This window comes from Carettochelys insculpta, chromosome 1 (genome assembly GCF_033958435.1).
Source record: "Carettochelys insculpta isolate YL-2023 chromosome 1, ASM3395843v1, whole genome shotgun sequence".
Taxonomy (NCBI): Eukaryota; Metazoa; Chordata; order Testudines; family Carettochelyidae; genus Carettochelys; species Carettochelys insculpta.
In genome coordinates, this window is record NC_134137.1 from 61,780,495 (window position 1) to 61,806,134 (window position 25,640).

General features: G+C 41.9%; 2 long non-coding RNA genes across 8 annotated transcripts in view; one reads left to right on the top strand and one right to left on the bottom strand.

The window, feature by feature from the left end:
- Positions 1 to 1,154: 1,154 nt before the first annotated feature.
- The window catches only part of LOC142009464 (uncharacterized), a 63,574-nt gene continuing 39,088 nt past the window's right edge, over positions 1,155 to 25,640 (bottom strand). For 5 of the 7 annotated variants that reach the window (XR_012644483.1, XR_012644478.1, XR_012644484.1 and 2 more), the window contains 5 exons: positions 15,021 to 15,109; positions 13,751 to 13,808; positions 10,625 to 10,693; positions 9,188 to 9,217; positions 1,155 to 5,337 (listed from right to left, as the gene is read on the bottom strand). This is a non-coding gene — a long non-coding RNA (uncharacterized LOC142009464). Of the gene's footprint in view, positions 5,338 to 9,187; positions 9,218 to 10,624; positions 11,626 to 13,750; positions 13,809 to 15,020; positions 15,110 to 25,640 lie in introns of all 7 variants that reach the window. The other 2 variants (XR_012644479.1, XR_012644481.1) reach the window with 2 other exon arrangements.
- Positions 5,755 to 25,640, top strand: part of LOC142009458 (uncharacterized) — a 107,612-nt gene continuing 87,726 nt past the window's right edge. Inside the window, exon 1 of the long non-coding RNA XR_012644474.1 lies at positions 5,755 to 6,524. This is a non-coding gene — a long non-coding RNA (uncharacterized LOC142009458). The remainder of the gene's footprint in view (positions 6,525 to 25,640) is intronic.

Consider the following 25,640-nt stretch of genomic DNA (forward strand, 5'->3'; position numbering starts at 1 on the left):
TTTGGAAGAAGAAATATTTATGTATTCCTCGTGTGCCCCAAAATCTCTTGGGAAAATGTGGCTTCGAGCCAGTAAGACCTAATCAGAGACTCGGTTAGGGACCCTCTTTTATTTAGTCAGATAACTGGCATAAGCCAAAATAAAATCCAGTCCGTTATACCGCACAAGAGGCAGTAGAAACCGCAGTCATTCTGCAAACCAGTACTTGTCCTGCCCTTGGTATTGGTAAACAATTGAATTATTTCGTACTTAACAAAAAGAAACTTAATGTAATTATGCCACTATAGAAACACAACATAGCCCTGCCTCGAAAAATGAGTCAGCATAAAGAGCCATATGAATTCTACATGCAAACCTAGGCAAGATTTAATATGATGGGAACAGGAAACCGGTTACCTCCGAGTCTCATGAAAAAATGCAACCCAAAGTACAGCTTCCATGACATTTCAAAGTGAAAGCTCGTCGGGAAACAGAATGCTAAGAAATCTGACATCAATAGGATGATTTGCATGTTTACCTTCTTTCAAACAAGTTGCCCGTCAACCAGATATTTAGTTGTTCCCAGCAGTCAAATATTTTGACAGGGAGAACCAACAGAGGAGCCAAACAATGTTTCCCTTTGGAAATGAGCATTAAACATACTGTATTGCTAGTTCTTTAGTGCATATGCCCCTGGGGATACACAGCGGTCTCCCGGGATCCATCAACTCATCTGGACACTTGCCTAGCTTTCTAACAGGCTACATAAGAAACACTAGTGCAATATATTCATATTCTATTTGATTCAGCGTATAATAATAGGGGAAACATGAGAAAGTCAGCATTTTTTCCGTGATAATCTGGTGATGCTTTTTATGCTTACGTCTTATTCTGTAAGCAAGTAGTTTCTAAGCGAGTGAAACTTGTGGGTAGATAAAGCAGACTCCTGAAATGGATACGGCAGCCTGGAAAGTTTGAGAGCAACTGCTCCAACCAAAGGTGTCCTCTCCTCTCCCCACGCCCTGGAGCCTCCTCCTTTAAGCAATATTTTTTTTTAAAAATCACGTCCCAGGCTGAGTGTTGTGGCGACTGCTCCAAAATAAGAAAGGGGCAAGGCTTATCAGCAACCAACCCTCTGCCAACAATAATGGACACTTTGCTGACCAAATCCGGAATATTTTATTTCACGATTTAGCGTTATAAACAATGACAAGCACATTTTCAAACACCCGATCGTTTACTTAAGCCAATCATGCAGATCACATTTTGTAAGTACATACACATGTACATTGGGTGGTTTCCCCATTTCTTTTCTTAAAGCTCTTGTAGGAGCCCAGTTCCTGGCACTTACCGTCTCAAAAACTTTATTTTACGTAATTTGGTACCCAGAAACGTAAGAAAAGGTTTGCTTCATTATATTGTACATTCTCACTCCCCCCACTTCGGCATAAACAACTAATCTGAGATTCCTGGCGTTTACGGATGCACTTTGCTGATCACAGAAGTATTATCCAGCACTCGAGTGTAACAAAAGCTTTCCGAGATCCGATGTAATGCGTATATATCACCCAGTCCTTACAAATCTGGTCGGGGATGTTTGAGCTGTGTGGGGATAAAAAATCAGTATGAAATTGGGCTACTCTGGCAACAGAAGTCCGCAGACAAACGTCATCTCGGAGTTCTACCCGAGATGATTAACTGGAAGCTGCCGACGGACTTTGTCCATTTTCTCTGCAGGTTTCCCAAAACCACGTTTTTCAAGTTTTTTTTTTTTTCGTCCTGACTAAATGGATGTCTTGGAAGCGATTCGGTTTTTCCAGCCGTCTGCCCTTATGCGAGCCCCATTCGGGGCTTGGTAACCCTTTCCGTGCTTTGGGATCGCGAGGTAGGTGCTATGTCCGGGGGCTGCCCCAGCTACCTCGCTGAGGATCGAAGGGGAACTCCAGGGCCCCCCGAAAATCCACCCTGTGCAGTAAAACTCTCGGGAATTGATTCAGCTCGTCGAGCAGTATCAGCTTCAGTTTAGACACAGCCCCGGGGTGCCGGATTATGTTGTTAGACATAACGAAAACACCTACCTATCGCCCACCCTCTCTCCTTTAAATAGAGCCGATCCTCTTCCAAAACCGACCCTCGCAAGCCCCTCTAAGCTGTATGTGACATTTAGAAAGAAAAGGAGAAGTTTTTAATGGAGTTTTCCAACAATCTCGCTCCGTGTCAGGGATTTTTTTTTCCTTTTAAGAGTTTACAGCAATTAAATTTGCTGTTTTGTGAAAAGCACTAAACTAGCACGAACCAGATATGGAGGAGTATGAGTGGTGACTTTTCCTATTTTAGGTTTTAGTTTCCCAAAGCATGAGCTAAGAAACGCTGCTTGGACACATGCCATTTCACTGGGGAAAAAAATCTATTTGTTCCTTTCCTACCCTCCCCTTCAGAAATTAGAACTGACGTTTTCTGTTCTCGTTTCAGACCGAGTTGAATAGGTGAGTTTCAGTCGTTATGTAAAAGTCTCGCTGATTTCATACAAAGAAGCGAGGAAGAAATGTAACCACTTCAGGAAACAACGAGCCATTAAAAGGGACTGGTAAACACGGCTTAATCAAATAATCATCGTTGTTCCAAAAGCAGTTTGTAAGGAAAGGAAGGTCCCGAGTCTCAATGGAAGGAAATTGGATTTCGTCTCTTTGACTGATTCTGAAATCTGACATTGCACTTATTGTGTTCGGTTTTTGCCAAGAAAATTCTAAGAGCTTGCAAAAGATGTAAACAAAGGAACACTACAAATTGGTGGCCAGCCATAGCAAATCTCTGTTTAGAATCCCCATGTCTAAGTCTTTGATTTTGGCGTTGCTGTTTGACTGCTCCTTTTAACGACTTGATTACAAAATAATAAACAAACAGAACCACGGAAAGGCTTTCATTCCAAAGGGCGGAGTTTGCCAGGGATTTTCATCCGAACCCCTTTTGTCCTCTTGAATATAAATGGCCACGGAATCTGACTGATTTCCTCAGGCAATATATCTCGGCATGACGGGAGGTGTAGTGTTATATGCACTGATGAAACTGTTAAAACGTGTCTTCTCGCTTCCTTAGTGTACACGTGTGCATTCAATATACAATCTCTTTAAGTACGTCCAACTTCACTTCAAATATGAATAAACTATTCACCTTGATTAATTACCTCGATATTTGATATGCAGCCCTTGCAGAGCCTGTATTAAGGTGTTTTAAACAAGGGATACTTGGTTGTGAACTTTACACACTCCCTTTGGTATTAAGAAAGAAAAACGGCGTGTTTCATGCAATAGCTCTTACCAATATAACGTCTATTATCTGATCAGCTAAGCAACCCGAAGTCCTTCTCAAAATGAAGTGTCACTCTTCTCATTACTTCCTTTCTTAACTCGAAAGTTACGTTTGCTGAAACCCGCTTTCTGCTAAGAAAGTAACTTCAAATAACCTTACACTGCATCTATTCTGACTGTACTGAAACCCACAAGTAGGGAGGCAGTTTTGACAATACACCAGAGGAGAAAGGGTGACTTCGCATGCAGCGTTGTAGCCCCGCCGGTCCCAGGATAGTAGAGAGATAAGATGGATGACGCAATGTCTTTTATTAGGCCAATTTCTGTCGGAGAGAGAAACTTCCCAGCTCCGCAGAGCTCTTCTTCAGATCCCTTATCCAGGACGAGCTCTGGACAGCTCGAAAATTCCTCTCTCACACCAGAAGTTGTTCTAGCACGAGATCGTTTCACCTACCTTCTCTCTCCATCTAACTGTATTTATGTGTAAACAGGGCACGAGCGACCACCGAATAAAGAGCTTACACAAACTGTGGGAAAGACCCCACCCAAAAGATCCGTTGCTGACGGTAAGAATTGGAGGGTGTACAAGTTTGCAGGCTGGCTGTTCAGTGCTGATTCAGAACAGCAATGTAGGTCACAGGTTTCCTAAAGGTGTCTAAATGCGGGAAGAAAAAGCTTTTCTTTAGAGCCTGCTGAAAGGCGGTTGTAACATTTCCAAACGCAAGCCCTTCCACTGCCGGTCAACCTGCAGCTGGGCAATTACCTGCCTTTGGAAGCCAGTGTTTGGAGACTACGCTGCATGCATGCTTCTCGCTAGCCAAACCTTCAACCTCCTGATTGATTCTTCTGTCCATTCCTCTCACCATAATCCATTTCATTTTTTCCTCTCTTCGCCTGTATTGTATTTGTAAAAGTTTTCCAGTGACTCAAGCCTTTTTTTTTCATGACTCCTCAGAAAAGCGTTGAGCACTGGCCATTCAATTCTGGAGTCTTACCAAGCATGTTTATTCATCCTTTACTCATTAGTTTGGCTCTTTATTACTGTCATTAGGTGTTCGCAGAATTAATTGCACGCGTTATTCAGAGAGCTAGCAAAACCCCGCACCTTCTGAAAGGGCTTTCCCCCTACCCCCGGAAGGAAATCCGTTTTGGGGGCGACACCGAACATTGGCTATTTCCAGACTGATTGATTTAATGGATGGATTTATTTTACAATAACACGGCGGGAAAAAATATACCCGCAGGGCTAAGGAAAAGTGCAGCGAGGATGAAGGAACTGTCCGATGCTGCGGAAACAAGCCGCCGCAGCAGCATAAATCGAGGGAGAGGGAGCTCTTACTCCCAGCTGCAAAGTTGTGAAGAAGATAAGCCGGGATCAGGATACAAGATAAGAAAATAACCAAGACATATGCACTGGTGCTACTGCCGTTCAGAGCTTTCTATGCTCATAAAAAGGAGCCACTGTTTCGGATCCCCTCCGCTACTTTGCACTCAGATGAGCGTGTGCTCACGAGGGGGGTGGGTTCAAACTATTGCTTTTTAATAATAAATAATAACACAATAACATTAGTATATGAATAATAATATTCACAGGGAAAGAATCAGTTGTGAGGTGATATGAACAATAGGAAATCGTCCAGCCAAGTACCGCAGGACACGGAAGAAAAAACCTCAACGTCTGTCCCGCTCTACAATTCCTGGTGAGCCGGTTTCTGTCCCCGCATGCCCGTTCCAAATCTGAGAAGAGTCACGTCTCTCGGCGCATTAGTACCAAAACACGGAGGCTCACTGCGCTCCTTCCATTCCTTTCTAACGAGCATCTCTCTCTCGCTCTCTGAGTCGCGCTAGCGGCAAATAGTTCTTCTAAATATAGCACGTTCCCATTCCTGCAGGAGTTTTCACGATTGCGGCGGAGAGGTAACTAGAGGCGGCTCTAGCTTCTCGCTGACCCAAGGTAGGCAGTTAGGCAGCGTTTGGCAGGTTCAGACAAGTCCGGTGCCCAGTTTACGGGGACTCTCGCGCAGGGAGGGACCATCCCATCCAATAGCCCCTAAGAGAGAGGTGACAAGACACTCACTAAAACATACATTCTTTCGGCTTGTTAACACCACAGTTAAGTCCCCGGAAAGATCCTATCTCCCATGTGACTTCACCCGTGTCAACTTATCTTGAGTCAGCCACTCCGCTCACTGCTCTGCTTTACCCACCTACCCCAGGCCACTGAGAACCCAGCTAATTGGATTTCGTTGCACTGGCAGGCCCTCTTGCAATATACCTTGTTTACATGGAGTTCAGAGACGCTGGCCTTAGGCCAGAAAAGGGCAGTTTCACTCCTTGGATAGCGAAGGACTCATAACTTGTTCAAGTTCGGCTCGAAAAGGGAGCAAACGCATTTCCCACCAACCCTCCAGGACCCTGCTCGGACGTGCTCCCTCCCCCTCAGTGAAGAGTGAACTGACTCATTCTCGGTGCACCTGCGGAGAGGCTGCTTCCCTCCTCCTGCGGGCTGATCGCCTGCGGATTTGCACCAGTAGGGTTGTAACAGATTCACTTGAGCACTCTTTTGTACTAACGCAGCCCAGCGCTTTCGACTGTTTAACCACGCGAGGAGCAATGGAGGAGCGCCTAGACATGGCAGCAGCGGGCACTGTGGCGTGCGCTCGGAATAGCTGAGCGGGCGGCACGCAAGGAGATTCATTCCACCACACAGATAAAGCACAACCTGTAGGCGAGCTGCAGAGTCCCTGCAAGCGGGGAGAGTGGCTTCCCTCTGCTGCTGCTGCTGTGCATGGCAAAGCAGCACTAAGCAGGCACTGGGCAGGCTGGTGCTTTCCTCAGACACGTGATTGAATCTGATCTCTGGCGCTGCTCCGCGGGGGGGCGGAGGAGGAGGGAAGGAGGAGGCCGGAGTGTTGTGTACTTAAGGTCGCGTGTGTGCTGGGTTTTCCTCCCTCTCTCCCCTAGGAGTAAGTGCCACTGCTCCGCCTTCTCCTTTTCGCAATGTTGACGCAATCTATAAATAGTGGAACAAAAGGAACAACTTCCTCGCAGCTTTGCTGAAACTGCACAAAAAAGGCAACGGGGGTGTTATTTTTATTTATTTTTTTCTGGTTAAACAGCCGAATCTGGGGCTACTGGAAGATTTTTTCCTTCGCTTTCCCATACTACTGGCAGCGTCTTGCAACTGGCTATTTTGCTTTAAAGTGCGAATGGTGTTCTTCCTCCTCTGACAGCTCAGTAAGTGTAATTCAGTATTTCCTTGGGGGGGGGCCGGAATTCTGCTATTCTATCTACTACATTGCAAAGGCAGAGAGATACCGGGGAACACACGGGATTCAAAGCGAGAGCTAAGCCATAGTGGTTTGTTGTCACTGAACTGCAGGGGCATGCGAGCGGACGTGGTTCTCGTACCCCAGGGTGTACGTGTGTGGGGCGGGGGTAAGGGGCTGGGTCAGTCGGGATATCAGCTGTCAGACTTTGCAATCGGTTATAAAAATAGGGACGGTTACTGCCGCTTACAGTAGAAAAGCTGACGCACTACCCCATGTCAAACAGGCTTTTGTTAGAAGTGTGCGTGCATGTGTGTGTTAGGGGAGCTGCATGAGGCAAGTTGCTCGGTTAGAAAGGCTATTAGGATATTTGTTTACCGCCAGAGCTCGTCGGCGTGTTTACTGCACACACGCCGTACTGGGCGGTATCCACTCTCCTGCAGAAGCTGGAGACGGAGAAGTTCTTCCACGGTTCCACCTCTTCCCAGTCACTCAAGATTAATGGGAGTTCATTTGTGCTTGCTGGGGATAAGAGCCTCCCACAATCTGCACGGCACACTGGGGGCAGCTAATATCCTCCCTCCCCAGTAACTAGGGGATCGGTGCAAACGTAGGCAGCTACTGGCCAGGGAGAGAATTACATCATCCCCCCCTCCAACGATGTTACCTTTTGAGCGCTATACGGTGAGAGATCATGGAGACATGACATTGCTCTCAAGCAAATCGGAGGGGCAGGGGGCATTGTGCTTGAGAGGGTCCGAGGCACATAGAGGCGCGCGCCCCCTCACACACAGAGGTCTAATGACCAGAAGCTAGTGTTTACAGTGCTCACACAGGCGTATTGTGACGTCATGTGATTGACACCCAGTCCCTCCAGCCCGGCTCTGTACAGAGCCTGACAACCGACTCTATATTAAGAAAAGAATGAAGTCACCGCCACCCTGACAACAGCAGGCGGCGGGCCCTTCCGCTGGCTCCCTCCCACCTTTTCCCCTCCCCTGGACCCTGGAGGAAATCGCTGTGCAGCATGAAGGGACGCTGAGGGCTCAGGCTTCCACAGCAACCCAAGAGGAAAGTGCCTAGCGATCTCCGCTTCCTTCTAGGGAGCCAGCGGGAGGGCGGGCGAAAGAGGGAGGAGACACTGACCAACCGGGTGGGGAAGGAGCCTCCTCCCATTGTGCAATAACATTCAGGAGTTACAAGCGGTTTTGTTGAGCTAGGGGAGGGCACCAACACACCACAGTCTTGCACAAGCAAGACAAGGGACTGAGCCTGTAGGCTGACAGTAGCCTCTGGAACTCATGGGTCTATTTCTCTTACCCTGTATCACTTCCACCTTCCATCTGTCTCCATTACATGGCCCCCAAAGCCCAGCAACTGAGTGGCAACAGCTTGGCAGAAGGAATAGTCGGACAATACAGCTATGAAGGGGCATGTTACCCGTAAAACCTGCATCGTTTACTAAACAGCAGCCATCAGCACAAAGACAGAATTCTAGTGTGCTACGATATAGTCCAAACCACTAAACCTACCGCTCTGTGGGGTGATTCCTGTACAACGCTGGAGGTTGGTTTGTTTTTCAGTAAGGGTGGGGTTCTGCTTTCAAATCGATGAGCAAACTTTTGTCAGTCACACAGAAGCTTTTCTGTATTTATAGAAATGGGGATGGGGTCTAACATGGCTCTGTTTTTCTGCGTTTTCTCAGGCTAGCACATGATTGGTAAATAATCTAATTTCAGTCGTTTCACAACAGCAAAATCTCAGATAAGTGGAGCTTTTCATTACACCTTAGTTGGGTTTGTATAGCTTACCTCTGTTATAAGAGAAAGAAACCTGATCACTCAGGCTTTGCACAAATCCTAATAACTATGAGATACAATATTCTGATAGCTCCCAACATGTTTGTCTTTTGATTATATGTTAAAGGCAATGTGAATCACCAAAGTGTATTCAAAAGGCTCCAGAAGGTGTACTAATACAGTTAAAGATTTAGTAATAAACAAGTACAAAATCTATTGTTTTTCCTGTAGATTTAAAAGTATCGCTTACTGAAAGTAGCTCTGTTGTAAAACTAGATTTCTAACATTTGAAATGTTCATCTTAGTATCACAATTAATACCATTTTTGAGTGCTTTACATAGTGATGAATAATTTACACAGGAGGATTGAAACATGTTTATGAAGAAATTTATCGTAACAGATGTGTTTCATTTGTTGACACAGAACAACTAAACAGCTAAATCTGCTGTCTCAAATATTTTATATGAACACATAAGAAAGCATCCTAGTTTTGCAAAACTCCTAGGAATATACTTTTGATCATGTATTACTATACAAATGACAGGAACAATGACTTTTACTAGCCAATCATAGTAGGTAGGTTCATGACCAGAGGACAATAAATGATACACTTCAGTTCAAAAGTTAATCACTGAATAAACTAATTCATAAACTAATAAACTAATTCATAACAATAGAAAAACATGTCTGAATACAGAGTTACAAAATTAAGTCTCATATCTGTCTTATTTTTTCATATTTTAACATTACCAAAATATTGCAATGTATACTTGAGACATGAGAGGGGTTTTTTGTTTATTAAATCTACCAAAATACTGAAGTAGTACTTACCCACTGCAAAGTCAATAAATCCATATCACACTAAAACAACAAAAAGTGTTTTACAGACAGTGGTATTTGTTGGGGGGAAAAAAAAACTTGTTTTCCCTCTAGGGCAGTAAGCTAAAAATATAACTAAATAATAAACATTTACCCAGTGGGAACTCTAAGAATCATGGGCTTCAGTTTAGTGGCACATACAGTTTTTAACTTGTTGATGGTTTTGGTTTCTTCAAAGTAGTGCATTACTTTTTGAAGATTGGGTGTTTCTATTTGTGCAGAAAATAGAAAAACTTTGAGTTCCCTAGAGTTACAAAAGTAGAAAGGAAACAAAGTTTGAGCTGCTAAATTGGCAGTATGGACTGAGCCAATAGTATCTCCTTTGTCATGCTAGCTCTGTCTGTTATATTGTATCTTTGCTCTATTTCCTCTGCACAAGAAGGCAAGCATTCCACATTTAGGAATTCAAATATTAGATATTTTAATAAGGTTACATATTTATTAGATTTGTTGTTTCCACTTGTTTTATTGACAGAATTGGAGTACATAGACCTTTTCAGATGATGGCATATTAATAATAGTAATAAGCAACCAATTACACTACACATACTTTCGTTAACTAAGTAGATAACTTTGTACATTTTCAGCATAAACTTAATTAGGTAAATTATTGTTGTTTTCTTGTTAAAATACCTTCATAAGAAAGCTAATGTGCACTTTTTCAAGAATTTCATAATTTCTGGCTTGATACAAAAATAGGTGAGAATTAGGACAACAGAAGGTAAAAGCTGCCCCTTATCTCACTTGCTGAGAATTCCTTGATGTTGGTAAGTCATATCATATCATATGTTTTAGAACTGGAAGGAACCTCAAGAGGTTATCGAGTCCAGTCCCCTGCACTCATGGAAAGACCAAGCATCATCCCTGATGGATTTTTTTTTAATCTATTTGCCCCAGACCCCTGAATGGCCTCCTCAAGGATCGAACTCACACCCAGGAGGCAAAGAGCCATCCTATGTTACCTTTGTGAAAACATCTTAGGAACCATGTCTAAAGATCACTTGCATTCCTGCTTTCTGCAGCTGATGGACAGTATATGCCCATGGGGGATCAATGTCAATTTAGGTAAATAAGTGCTACCCATAGGATGCTCCAACTTATGCCAGAGACAGGGCTGGGCAGAGACCAGGTAGCTATAACTAATTTTTTGTTGGCTCCCCAACTTTGCTACATTTACCAGAGTTTTGGTGCAGCAGAAAATCTGGGCCTAGAAGAGTTCGTTCTATCCTTGTAAACGGTCTGAATGGTAGCAATGTAAAATAAACTCAAAAGTTTTCAGTGCTTGGAAACAAGAAGTGGTTTAATGACTTAGCTGGTGGGGAGGTCTTACAAAGCTGAAGCAGGAAGTGTGGGGCCATCACTGTCACCATGGGATCAGTTTCTATTTACCTGAAATCCAGTCTGCTCTGAAACTCTTGCCTTTGTATTGGTATTATGCTGTGTGGCAGATCTGTCATTCTCCAGAGAAAATAAACAAATGTCAACAAAAATAGACTGTATGAAGACACTAGTGTTCAGTAAATAAAATATGCACACTTTCTGTATTACACATCCATAGCCATAAAAAATGCACTCAAATTTAGAATAAGCCCTGTAGCTGACACACAGAAGAAAAATAAATTGCAATACAAGTTGAACCTCTCTAGTCTGGCACCCTCAGGACCTAACATTTGTCGAACAACAGAAGGTGAATATTGCCCATGAGCATTACCCATATTTCCACTGCATACTAGGCTCATAGAAGAAATTTAGGGATTAAATTTCAGCTAAATAACAGCACAGAACAGAGAGCCAGACTGGTGACTGTAAATAAACTTTATGGGACCTCGGGAAACTTGGGCACACCCATGACGAGTGCATATTTGGAAAATTAAAATCATGCCATGCTATGGATGTTGCTGGATGGGAGAGTGATGGATTAGAGAGGTTCAACCTGTAATTCATTAAGGGAATCAAACCTTTATTTCCTTATGTACAATGTGTAATTAAGTACTTTTATGTTGAAATATAAAATGTTCATAATTCATGCAAGATCATACTCAGGTGATTTTCTAAAAAATAGAAACTTTTGTTCTTAAATTAGTTACTTTTTTTTCTTTCAGTTACCTTAGCTAAATAAACATAGGTGAGACATTCAGCTCATGTCTAATTTCAAATTAACCTCTCCTTCCCTTCCCCTTTTTAGAATTCTAAAATTTGTGTCAGTGGGCCAATGATCAGCTGCAACATCACAGCTACTGTGATTCTGGTCAACAGTTGTGCCAGTAAGTGGCAGGAATTATTATTATTTAACAATACAGTTTTGCAAAGAAAAAATTAAAAATCATGACATATAATTAAAGTAATGACTTTACATTGGTTGACGATGAGTCTGTGCAATTTTAGACTACCTGAAATAGGAGAGAAAAATATTTGTTAAATTTAATTATTTGTTCAATGCTCCTCCACTCCTTACTATTTGGGGCATCTGACATAAAAACACATTTAGGCCTTTTAAAAATCTATTTATTTCATTTTAGGTATCGCTATAAAGCCTCTCATTTCTAGTACCTACCTATGACACAGAGCCCTACATTTCATCCATTCTTCACTGTCCCCCACCTTTTGTATTTACCTTCTGATATTTCTATTTTGCCGTTTCAAAATCTATTTCTTTAATTTTAGGTAGTGGGTAGCAATATTGTGGGTCATATTTTTCTCATCAATAAGATTTTTGTATTTGAAACCAGCAAAAATGTACCTCTAAATTTTAAAACAAAACCTACATCAAGTTATTTCTATATGTGACTTTTGTTCACTGAAAGAATACATTTAGTCTATTATTGTTATTAATGCAACACTAGCAAAATCTATTCATCCACTTTCCAGATAAGTAAATTTTTTTTCTCTTTAGAGAATAGGGGTTTAAGCCATTAATATCTGTGGCATTCATTTAAAAATAAAGTATTTCTGTTATCTAGTTTGTAAATATTACCATTAGTTCACATTTGCAGAGTTAACTAATGCAGTTAACTTACCCCACTGGGTAAGCAGACAGACAATTCCAGGGCCTGTACTTCTGCTCATCGCTTTGTCAAGTAGTAGCAAAATGATATTAACAAGGCTCTGTAGAGTTAAACTTCTGCAGTACAGAGTCTTATGACTAACTGTGAAATTGACAGTAATGTAGTTAACATCATATTGACATGCTTGTCTGTCAAAATTATTAACAGCAGAGTGAGATACTACTGTTATGGCAGAAGTAAGATATCACAGACCCAACCATCCTCTCATAGAAGCTACAGTGCTCTTTAAAAGTGGAGAAGAGACAGAAACCTTCCTTTGCCTTTCCAGAAAATAGAAAGGAATGAAACTTATGGCTCCTATTGATTGGCAACTATGTAAAAAAATCTTTGTTTGACTCTCTGTAAACCTTCTCATTTCTAGTACCCAGCTATGGCACAGAGCCCCATGTTTCATCCATTCTTCCCTGTCCCTCCTTTTGCATCTACCTTCTGATTTTTTGATTTAGTCACCTGACTAGTACCAGCAAGTATCTAGTACAATTTTGTAGTCCTGCATAAATGCTACATAGTACAGTCATGCAGTTAGTATTTTGAGAATAAAAGCAAATAAAGCTGGCAAGATAAGTACACATTTGCAATTACTTTTAGTAAGGTTTTCTATTATATATACAGAGTAGTTCTTAATCCTGCATATATTACTATACACTACAGGTTGAACCTCTCAAATATGGAGCTCTCTCATCCAGCAACATCCATAATCTAGCATGATTTTAGTTAGCCAGACAACCATTTATTATGGGTATAACCAAGTGTCCTGTGGCTCCATAAAGTTTTCTTCTAGCTACTAATCCTGGCTCTCAGTGTTCTGTGTTGTTGTTTGGCTCTAATTTACCCCTAAATGCCTTCTAAGTGTTGTACATGATATTAGAATTGCAGGATATTAAATAATGCAGTTTTTTTTAAAATGTATAAAAAAAGTATTTAACACAGGCTACAAAGAGGCACATAACGAAGGTCACAAAGTAGGCATTCCAGCATGGGAGACTTAGTTATTTCTTCTATAAAAAATAAACGCTAATAAGGAAAATTCAGAAAGTCTGTCAGGTGAAAGGTATATACATTTTTCTCCTTGCATAAAACACTCTAATAAGAAATATAAATGAAAAAACTTCTAAAAACAATACAATTTAAAACAAACCACAAAACCCAGAATATTCAATAATTGGTAATTAAGATACTGCTTTAAATAACTCTTAGCTTTTAATTTGCCTATTTCTGACTGAATGTTACAGACATGTGAACAAACTTTGCTTCCTAATATCACTAATTTCACCCAAAGTAATCCATTATGTGCTCTTGCATTGCCCCAATTACTGTTGCCTAAATATGAATTTCTGGCAACCTTTCTATGTAAAATGTATGAATTGTTACAGCGTCTCATCCTGTAAGCCTTTCTTACATAAGAAGTCCTATTAAAGTCAATGGGATTATTTGTATGAGTAAGGGCTACCTGTCAATTTGGACTTTACTTCATCTCAGTTTCATAATACTGATCTGTAGATCAAATACTAAGGAAAAATCAAAAGGAAAACTGTTAAATAATTCATACAATTATTTGCGTTGTAAAACTCCTACAGATTTTTATCACTTACAAGCATTAGAATAATGACTCAAATGCCAATAAGGGAATATGGAAAGGTGGGGGAAAGCACATAAACTAGTGTACATGTATATAGATCCTAGTAATACAGGCTAGATTGAGCCTGGGCTTGCTTGTCTGCAAGAGGGCTGAAGGTGCTGTGAAGGGTGGCACACAAGAGTCCTTCCTTAGACTGTGCAGACAGAACTGTAGTCTCTGAATTCAAGGGGAGGGAACCAGCCCCCGAAAGGAAAGGAGGAGGTGGGGCTATGTCCCTCACTGCTCAGCAGAGCTGGCCAGCTGCAGAAAAGTAGCACACCCCACTATGTTAAGAGCATAGTCCCAGCTCGTGCTTTGGGAGAGATTTTCTCTCAGAGCTCCCGCTGAGAAGCTGCTGTGCTCTGCAGCAACCCTTGCTGAAGATTGCCTTAAAGGCATAGGCTGTGTCTACACTACCACCTTCCTTTGAAGGAAGGATGGTAATTAGGGTGTTGGGAGTTTACTAATGAAGTGCTGCCATACATAGGAAGCACTTCATTAAGCAAATTCCACCCCCCTGCAGCAATTTTGAAGTTTTGAACTTCGAAGTACCGGCATGTGTCTAGCCGCAGCTCACCCCTGGGTACTTCAAAGTGCTGGGGCAACTTCGAAGTCGCCTTACTCCTCAAAATTTTTGTCTGTACTACCACCTTCCTTCGAAGGAAGGATGGTAATTAGGGTGTTGGGCGTTTACTAATGAAGTGCTGCAGTTCATAGGCAGCACTTCGTTAAGCAAAGTCCCCCCCACCGCAACTTCGAAGTTTTAAACTTCGAAGTACTGGCACGTGTCTAGCTGCAGTGCACCTGCTGGCACTTAGAAGTGCGGGGGCAACTTCAAAGTCCCCTTACTCCCCCCCAAGGCAATCAGTACTTCGAAGTTTAAAACTTCGAAGTTGCCGTGGAGGGGAATTTGCTTAACGAAGTGCTGCCTATGCACGGCAGCACTTCATTAGTAATCTCCCAACACTCTAATTACCATCCTTCCTTCGAAGGAAGGTGGTAGTGTAGACAAGCCCCTAGATACACAGTTAGATGCTGCATATTTCTCTGTGGGTACAATATTTGTAAGGATGGGTACCAAAAGGAATGTGAATTAACTTACCTTAGATATAGTGTTTGGTAAGCTTCATGCTTATGAGTGCCGTAAGCCATTACATTACTGTATGTATCATCACTGTAGACAAAGATGACCTGAAAATTAAAAAAGTACAAGAATCAAGTAGCTTTAATATGATTTGATGAATATCCTCAAATAAGTAGGGCTAACTGACACATTAGGAATGTAAACCTTGTTCTCCTCACCCCCACTCAGCTGGGTCCAGATTGCTGGCTATTGCTCTGAACTATACTGGTGATATTACATCAACATCAAGATGGAGGAAGGGTGGTCTTGTGGATTGTGACCTGAGATTGGGATCATATTCCTGGTTCCTTCCCAGAATTCTATGTGTGTGTTTTTGGCAAGACACTTGGCCCCCCTGCACTTCAGTTTCCCATACAATAAAATGATGCCAGTTAACACTTCTGGTCCTCACAGGGGAGTTGTGAGGCTAAATTAATAAATATTGGAAGACGTTTACATACTACAGTGACAAGGCCATGAAAAGTCTAAAACACTGTCAAATTTAAAATAATTAGGCACATTTTGTTTAACTGTACATTTGTCTTTTCATAATATAAAACTCAGGTCAGGAAGCACATTGTTGAGTTAACCATGGCCATTAAAGATCACAGAACTAGGTCATCTGGAACAATATAGAATCAAAGCTCCCCCAACCTCATAATGTGTAACCTCTCTAGAAAGACATTTTTGAAGTTACAATGGGTGAGATCCTCACTCCAATGTCTGGTCCTCTATGCTGGGTAAAGAAGGTAGAAAAATGTTAAGAGGCTCTAAAAGCCTCTTGTTTGGCCAGGTTATGATACTCTCTGGCAGAGAAACTGAGGAAGACAGCCATAAGACTGCTTTTTTGAGGATCCCCTTCTAACACAAAGCCCTGGATCAGGAGGGCATGCATGGAGGTGGGAGGGATTTGTCAGGGGTTGAGATTCAACACACCAGAGATTATAGGAAGCATGGTGGCCCACAGGCTGCTTACAGAGATTGTAATATAGGCTTCTGAGGTGCTCTACATTATGCCTGGGGCTGTGAAGCCACCCAAGATTGAGAGGTTGAAAGCCACCTCAGATCAACTGAGGCTGTGAGTAGTATGCTATGTCTCACAGAAGAGCAGCACATAATCTCACCCAGAATGTCAAAGAGAGCTTTGAGACTGCAGTGGATGAAAAGTGCTCTATAAGTGTTAGATATCATTATTATTAAAAGGTAATTACAATCAACAAATTGTATAGTAGCAAACATTTTAACCAAAAGGAAGGATCATCTGTAATGATAGCTTCTGTGTTATAAGAAGGCCAATTAGTAAGTAATAGCAAAATTGTCCTTTTATTTATACATAACAATCTATCAGTTGGGAGGGAGAAGCTGCTGGGAATTAGCAAGCAAAATAGAACAAAAAGAAGGAAAGATAAAGAAGGAAATAAGGCTTCATGGCAGACTGCTGAACTTGGTGACTAAAGGCCCTATCAAGAAGGAAATAATATCCACCTTGTAATTCTTTATAAATGAATGGATCAATGCCCATGTCATTGCTCTTCACACTTTATCACTTACAGGCTACGTCTACACGTGCACACTACATCGAAATAGCTTATTTCAATGTAGCGACATCGAAATAAGCTATTTCGATGAATAACATCTACACATCCTCCGGGGCTGGCAACGTCGACGTTCAACTTCGACGTTGGGCAGCACCACATCGAAACAGGCGCTGCGAGGGAACGTCTACACACCAAAGTAGCACACATTGAAATAAGGGTGCCAGGAACAGCTGCAGACAGGGTCACAGGGCGGACTCAACAGCAAGCCGCTCCCTTAAAGGGCCCCTCCCAGACACAGTTGCACTAAACAACACAAGATCCACAGAGCTGACAACTGGTTGCAGACCCTGTGCATGCAGCATGGATCCCCAGCTGCCGCAGCAGCAGCCAGAAGCCCTAGGCTAAGGGCTGCTGCACACAGTGACCATAGAGCCCCGCAGGGGCTGGAGAGAGAGCATCTCTCAACCTCTCAGCTGATGGCCGCCATGGCGGACCCCACTATTTCAATGTTGTGGGACGCGGATCGGCTACACGTGCCCTACTTCGACGTTCAACTTCGAAGTAGGGCGCTATTCCCATCCCCTCATGGGGTTAGCGACTTCGACATCTCACTGTCTAACGTCGATTTCAACTTCGAAATAGCGCCCAACACGTGTAGCCATGACGGGCACTATTTCGAAGTTGGCGCCGCTACTTCAAAGTAGCGTGCACGTGTAGACACGGCCACACTCTACTTTCCTACTCATCTTTTGAAGAGGTCAACAACCAAGATAAACATGGGTGATCCAGTGGGCACTGTGTATGTGGGCTTTCAGGACGCCTTTGACAAGGTCCCTCACCAAAGGCTCTTATGCAAAGTAAGCAGTCATAGAAGAAGAGGGAGGTCCTCTCATGGATCAGTAACTGGTTAAAAGATAGAAAACAAAGAGTAGGAATAAATTATTAGTTTTCACAATGGAGAGAGATAAATATCAATGTCCCTGGTTGCTGAACTGTGACCAGTTCTGTTCAAAATACTCACAAATGAACTGGAAAAGGGGGTAAACAGTGAAGTGGCAAAATTTGCAAATAAGACAACATTATTCAAGGTAGTTAAGTCCAAAGCAGACTGAAAGTTACAAAGCACTCTCACAAAACTGGGTTTCTGGACAACAAAATGGCACATGAAATTCAGTGTTGATAAATACAAATAATGCACATAGGAAAATATAATCCCTATTACACATACAAAATGATGTGGATGAAATTTTACCACTCAAGAAAGAGATATTGCAGTCATTGTGAACAGTTCTCTGAAAACATCTGCTCATAAACAACAGCAGTCAAAAAGCTAACAGAATGTTTAGAGCTATTAGGAAAGGGATAGTTAAAACACAGAAAATATGACAATCTCACAATATAAATACATAATATGCCCACACCTTGAAAACTGCATGCAGTTCTGTTTGTCCCATCTCAAAAAATACACATTACAATTGCAAAAAGTACCGAGAAGGTAATCAACAATGATTAGGGGACAGAACAGTTTCCACACGAAGAGAGAACTGGAACTGTTCTGCTTGGAAAGAGAGAACTGATGGCTATGATAGAGATCTATAAAATCATAAACGGCATGGAAAAAGTTAATAATATTATTTACCTCTTCACATAACACAAAAACCAGAGGCCACCAAATGAAATTAATAGGTAGCAGGCGTCAAAGAAACAAAAGGAAATACAGTACTAGTTCATACAATACTGTACGCAGTCAACCCATGGAACTTATTGTCAGAGGATGTTGTGAAGGCTAAACTGTAACTGTGCTTAGAAAAGAATTAAATAAGTTCATGTCTAGTAGCCCAGAGGATCAGAAATGAAGTCCCCTACTCAGAGTGTCCTAAGCCTCTGACTGCCAGAAACTGGGATTGACACCCAGATACAGATCACTGCTGCATTATGTTCTTTCTCTTCAAAACATCTGGTATTGACCAATGTCAGAAGACAGGGAACTGGGTGAGATGAAACACTGGTCTGACCTAGTATGGTGATTCTAATGTTCTTATCTCTATCTTCTCTAACCATTTTGTATCTGATTATTTTATATACCCCACTGCCTTTTTAAACCAGTATATACCACGAATAAAGTATCTTATTTTGAAATGGCATCTATAATTTCTAGATTATATTGTATGACCTTTCTCATATCCAGGGAGAGAAACTTCAGTGTCCTTAGGATGAGAAAGGCTTAGATGAATAACAGGATAATAAGAACATAAGAACATAAGAACATAAGAATGGCCATACTGGGTCAGACCAAAGGTCCATCAAGCCCAGCATCCCATCTGCCGACGGTGGCCAATGCCAGGCGCCCCAGAGAAGGAGAACAGAAGACAAGTGATTTATCTCCTGCCATCCATCTCCTGCCCTTGTTATGAAGGCTAGGGCACCATACTTTATCCCTGGCTAATAGCCATTTATGGACCTGACCTGCAAAAATTTATCAAGCTCTTTTTTAAACCCTAATAGAGTCCTGGCCTTCACAGCCGCCTCGGGCAAGGAGTTCCACAGGTTGACTGTGCGCTGTGTGAAGAAAAATTTCCTTTTATTAGTTTTGAACCCACTACCCATCAATTTCATTTGGTGTCCCCTAGTTCTTGTATTATGGGAAAAGGTAAATAATTTTTCTATATTCACTTTAATAGTAAGTGAATAGTGAATAACACGAAAAGGAAGATTATTTTAGTGTGAAGCTCTTGGGCTTTGAAGATTTAAAAGAAAATAAAAAAAAATCCTAAATGGAAACAGTTTCATGTGCTTTCTGAAAATATGACTTTCACTAAAAGTGAAAAAAACCAGCAACTTTACACAGCAGTTCAAATGGAAACTCCATCAACACAGGGAGAAGTAAATTTAAACTCCAGAAAGCCATAGAACATTTAATTGATGGTTGAAACGTTGCTGTGGCCTTGATATATCCTGAGATGTGGAGGTGAATCACTAAACTGTCTGCATCTAGTAAGTTTGAGAGCCTCAGAGGCTGAAGTCTGTGCACGGAGACCACTGATTGTAGATTATGAACATAAATTAATTCTTTGATGAAAGAAAGACACATATTAGTCACAAAGAATTGCTGAACTGAAGGAGGCCCAGACCTTGAAGTTCCACGCTTCTAATTTTAATTTCTCTGGGTGGTGACAAACTGGGAGGTCCACTGGATTGGAAGCCTCCAGGGCAAAGGAAGGCAAATGAAGAAACATCTCTATGATATGATGGACCAATCTTATAAAAATACCTCTATTTTCTATACCTAGAGCAAAAGAGGTTTAATTTCTTGTTGTTGCTCAAGGCAATGTAGTTGTTAGTGAGAATGCCCCTGTTCACAACAATCTCATTCAAGATGATCTGATTTAGCCCAGTTTTCTAACTTGCTCTTAAAACCCTCCAATCATGGGGATTCTGCAGCCTGCCTTGGAAGCTTATTTCAATGCTAAACTACCCTTGAAGTTAGAAAAGTTTTCCTCATATCTAATATAAATTTCTGCTGCTGAAGATAAAGCCAACTGCTTTTAGTCCTACTTTCAGTGGGCATGGAGATCAGTTGATCACAATCCTCTTTATCAAAGTCCTTAATATATTTGAAAACGGTTTTCAGGTCCCCCTTCAGTTGTCTTTTCTCAAGACTAAACATGCGTGATTTTCTAAATGTTTTAACATGTTTGTTTCTCTCCTCCGGATGCTTCCTAGTTTGTCCACATCTTCTCAAAGTGTAGCACCCTGAGCTGGATATAATACTGCAGCTAAAGACTCAAAAGCCTCTCAAATTTTACGTATATTATACCTGTTAATATACACCAGAATATTAGCATTTTTTGCAACTGTATCAATTGTTCACTAACATTCAGTCTGAACCAACACAACCCCCAGATCCTTTTCTGAAGTACAGATTGAACCTCTCTAATTTAGCACCCTCAGGACCTGACCAGTGCCAGATGAGAGAATTTGCTGGACCATGGGAGATCAATATTGTCTAGCAGCATCACAACAATTTTACTGTTTCCTAGGCTCTTAGAAAACATGTGGGGGTATATTATAGCTAAATAACTACACAGAGCACTGATAGCCAGGACTGGTGGCTGTAAACAAAATTTATGGGACCACAGAAAACTTGGCCACAACCATGATAAGTGGTCATCCACCTAACTAAAATCATACTGGCTTATGGATGTTGCTGGACTAGAGTTTCAAATTAGAGAGGTCCAACCACTACTACTTGCCTACCTAGTTTATTCACATTTTGTAGTTCTGCTGTGATTTTCCTTCCTACACCATGTACTCTTCAGTTGTCTTTACTGATTTTCATCATAGTAATTTCAAACAAATTCTACACTGTATGAAGGTACTTTTGAATTCTAATCTTGTCCTACAAATTCCTCACAACTCCCCCCAGCTTGGTGCATCCACAACTTTTATCAGCGTACTTTCCATTCCATTATACAAACAATTAATGAAAATATTGAATAGAACTGGACACAGTGCAAATGCCTGTGCAACTCCACTAAATAAGTCATCCCAGTTTGAAAGCAAACTACTGATCATTATTACTTGAGTACAGTATTTCAGCCAGTTATGGACCCACTTTATAGTAATTTCAGCTGGACCAGTGACTTTCAGATTTTCAAGATTCTGTACCCCTTTCAGAAGTCAAATTTATCTTGTGTACTCTCAAGTTTCACCACACTTAAAAATTACTTACAAAATCAGACATAAAAAATAGAAAAGTGTCTATTATTGAAAAATTGCTTATCTTCTCATTTTACCATAAAATCATAAAACAAACTAAATACAATATAAATATTGTAGACATTTCAGTTTATATTTCAGCAGTATAAACAAGTTGTTGCCTTTATGAAATCTTAGAACTTTACTAGTGCATTTTATGTAGCCTGTTGTAAAACTAAGCAAATGTGTAGACATATCCCATGAAAGACTTCAGCATAACCCCAGGATTATGTGAACCCTTCATTGAGAATCATTGATCTAGACCACATTTCCCTAATTTGCTTATAAGCTGTTATATGGTATTGTTAAAAGCTTTACTATACTCAAGATACAGCAGCACATCAGCTATATTCCTCCATTTCACTAGACCAATGATCCTATGGAAGAAAGATATTGGGGTCCTTTGACATGATTTGTTCTTGACAACTCATTAATGGTCACCTTGTTATCTTCTAATGTATTCCAGTGTTTTTCCAAGTATGAAAGTAAGGTTAACTAGTCTATTTTACCCCAGGTCCTCCTTATTCCTCTTTTTTAAAGATAGGTTCTATGCTCTCTTTGGGACCTCACCTATTATCTATGAGTTTTCAAAGATAACTGCTAATGGCTCTGAGATAAACAGCTGCAGAATATTCCCAAAAGGACCAGGGGGCCAGGACCCCCCACCTCCTCTGCATGAGGCCCAACCCAGCAAGCCAGAAACTGAAGTGGGTCAGAAGCCACAAGTCCTCCACTTGCTTGGGGTGTGGGATGGAGTCAAGAACAGCCTCTACCTTTGTCCCAATCCCCTAAGCCTCCCCATTCAAGGCAGTAGGGTCTGCAGCTTCCCACCACAACCCAAGTGCTCCTCCTGTGGGCCCTTTGCTTGCACATGGTGAGAGGGTCAAGAATGGCCCCCAGCCCATGTCCCCATCCTCTGGGCCCCTCACCTAGGATAGGCTGTGGCCTCACAATGGAGTGAGGTCCATGTAAGAGTTGTGCACAGCATACAGACAATTATGGAGAGTCAAAGACTGCCCTTCTCTCAGTGAAGCAGGGCTGCAAGGATGGGACATGGGCCAGGGGTTAGTCTCGACTCTCTCACCTGGGGTAGGTGGAGAGTCCACAGTGCAGCACTCCACAGCTGCATGGCTCACTGGCTGGGCTCTAGCTGTGGCCCTGACTGGAGGTGTGGGACCCTGGGGAAGAGGAAGAATGGGGACAGGGCCCCTTCCAAAAAGTGGATGGGCCAGGCTGGTGCACTGTCAAAAAGTAGGAGGGCCATAGCTCCCAGGCCCTGGCTATTCCAGCACCTGCTAGTAACTTAAGTATCCTACAACAGTGATGGACGACCTGTGCGTCACATGCAGCCCATCAGGATAATCTGATGGCAGGCCACGAGATATTCTGCTGATGTTGATTGTCTGCAGGCACCACGACCCTGCAGCTCTCAGTTGCCGTGGTTCTCTGTTCCTGACCAATGGGGAATGTAGGATGCAGCATAAATAGCTTAAGGGGCCACAGGTTGTGCTGGCCACTGCTTCTCACAGCTCCCATTGTCCAGGAACAGAGGATCTGTGCAGTGCCTGCAGATGGTCAACATCAGCAGAATGTCTTGTGGCATGCAATGAGATTAACCTGATGGGCCATATACAGCCTATGAGCTGCAGGTTGCCCATCACAGCCCCTAGGTGAATTTCATCAGGCCCTGTTGAGTTCAATGCAACTTACCCAAATATGCTTTAACCTGGTATAGTTTGTGTTCTCCCACCCACTTCCTCCATTAACATTAGGGGTGCGTCTACACTTGCATTCCTCTTTCGAAAGAGGTATGCAAATGAGGTAAATCAAAAATGCAAATGAGGTAAAAATTTGCATATTGAGTGCCTCATTTGCATATTCTAATTTCGAAAGAGCTTCTTTCGAAAGAAGAAAGCCAGTGTAGATGCTGCTCTTTTGAAAGTAAACCCCATCTTCAAAAGAATCCTTCTTTCCATTAAATAAAGAGAAGAAGGATTCTTTTGAAGATGGGGTTTACTTTTGAAAGAGCAGCATCTGCACTGGCTTTCTTCTTTCGAAAGAAGCTCTTTTGACATTAGAATATGCAAATGAGTGCCAAATACGCAAATTTATACCTCATTTACATTTTCAATGTACCTCATTTGCATGCCTCTTTCGAAAGAGGAATGCAAGTATAGACACACCCTAACTGTACAAAGCATCTGGTCACAACTGACTTTTTCAGAAAAAACTGAAGCAAAACGGATATTGAACACCTCAGCTTTCTTGATGTCATCTGTTATTAGTTCTCCTTCCTTGTTATATCATGGACCTACAGTTTCCTTCACCTTTCTCTTGCTCCTAATGTATTTATACAACCTCCCTCTATGACTTCTATGTCCTCTGGGACCTGTAACTCCTTCAGTGCCTTAGCCATCCTGATTTTGTCTCTATCTGCTTGTGTCATTTTTTATACTCCTCCTTAGTAATTTTTCTGTGTTCCCTCTTTTTCTAGGATTCTTTTATGATTTTTGGGTCATTAAAGAGCACCTGATGGGGCCATATTTGCCTGTTAGTACTCTTCCTATCTCTCCTTCACTTCAGCATATTGTGCCATTGTAACTTCACTATTGTTTCTTTACACAAGTGCCTGATCTCCTGAACAGCCTTTTCCCTTAGATTTTCCTCCCATGAGACCTTACCTACTATTTCTCAGTTAACGTCTGCTCTTTCAATCCCACTGTCCTTTTTCTGTTGCTCTCAGGTTTTCCTTTACCAAGAATCACAAAACCTATAATTTCATGATCACTTTTAGCCAAGTCACCTTTCATCTTCAGAGTCACAACCAATTCCACCCTTTTAGTCAAACTCAAATCTAAAATGGCTGCCCCCCTATTATTTCCATAATCTTTATGGTGTCCCCCACCATAGTCCCCATATGTGTCCCCAATACATTCCAAAAACATATTTGATGTTTTATCACCTTACTTTTCCGAGAGTCATCTTAAATTCCCCTACTACTACCAAGTGGCTATTTCTGTTGTTATAGAAATGCCTCATCCAACTTTGCTATATAGTAGATCCCTACCATGACATCATGCTAATTTCCCCCCTTGTATCTTCACTTAGAACCTTTCAATTGGTCTGCCTCTCACCTCTTTCTGACCCCAGAGAAAGTGTATATTCTGACATAAAATGCAACACCCTCTCCCTTTGTCCCTGCCTGTCCTTCCTGAACAAGTTAGACACCTCTATATCAACATTTGAGTTTTATACCACTAAGACTTTGTACTGCCAGTAAAATTGTACTTTCGCTTGTGGTCTCAGATTTCCAGTTAATTCTGTTTATTCCCCATGTTCCCTACATCTGTGTGTAGAAATCTAAGCTGTTGAGCAAAATCCCCCTGGTTTTCCTCTTGTTACTTGTATGACTAATGTAATTTTCTATTCCCCCTCCCCAACTCCCCGCACTCTGTCAAAGTCACATGTTTCATATTTACTTGTGAGGTTTTGTCACCTGTTCCTTTTGAACCTAATTTAAATCCCTCCTCACAAGGTTAGCAAGCTGGTGTCCCAAAAATACTCTTACCCCTTCTCTGTCAGTTGGACCCCATCAATTTCACTTCATCTCATGGTTTTGGAACTATTGCTTAACATTTTATATTCTTTGAGACACATATGATTAATAACTTTGCAAACACTCACAGGCTATGTCTACACTAGCCCCAAACTTCGAAATGGCCATGTAAATGGCCATTTTGAAGTTTACTAATGAAGCGCTGAAATACATATTCAGCGCCTCATTAGCATGCGGGCGGCTGCGGCACTTCAAAATTGGCGCGGCTCGTCCCGACGGGGCTCCTTTTTGAAAGGACCCCGCCTACTTCGAAGTCCCCTTATTCCTGTGAGCAGATGGGAATAAGGGGACTTCAAAATAGGCAGGGTCCTTTCAAAAAGGAGCCCCATTGGGACAAGCCGTGCGGCGGCGAGCCGCGTCAATTTGGAAGTGCCACGGCTGCCCGCATGCTAATGAGGCACTGAATATGTATTTCAGCGCTTCATTAGTAAACTTTGAAATGGCCATTTATATGGCCATTTCGAAGTCTGGGGCTAGTGTAGACACGGCCACAATGTGATAAAATAATTATTTAGGGGCATTGTTCCCCCGAGATCCATGTACAGAAAGATCAGATACCCTTTCTGTATGGATGCAGAGACTAACTCCCGCTAGTCAGAAGTTGCCATACAGCTCCTTTTAAACAACTACATTCATTCAAAGGTGAGAGCATTACAGAGAAAATATATTAAAAATAATAAAAGAACT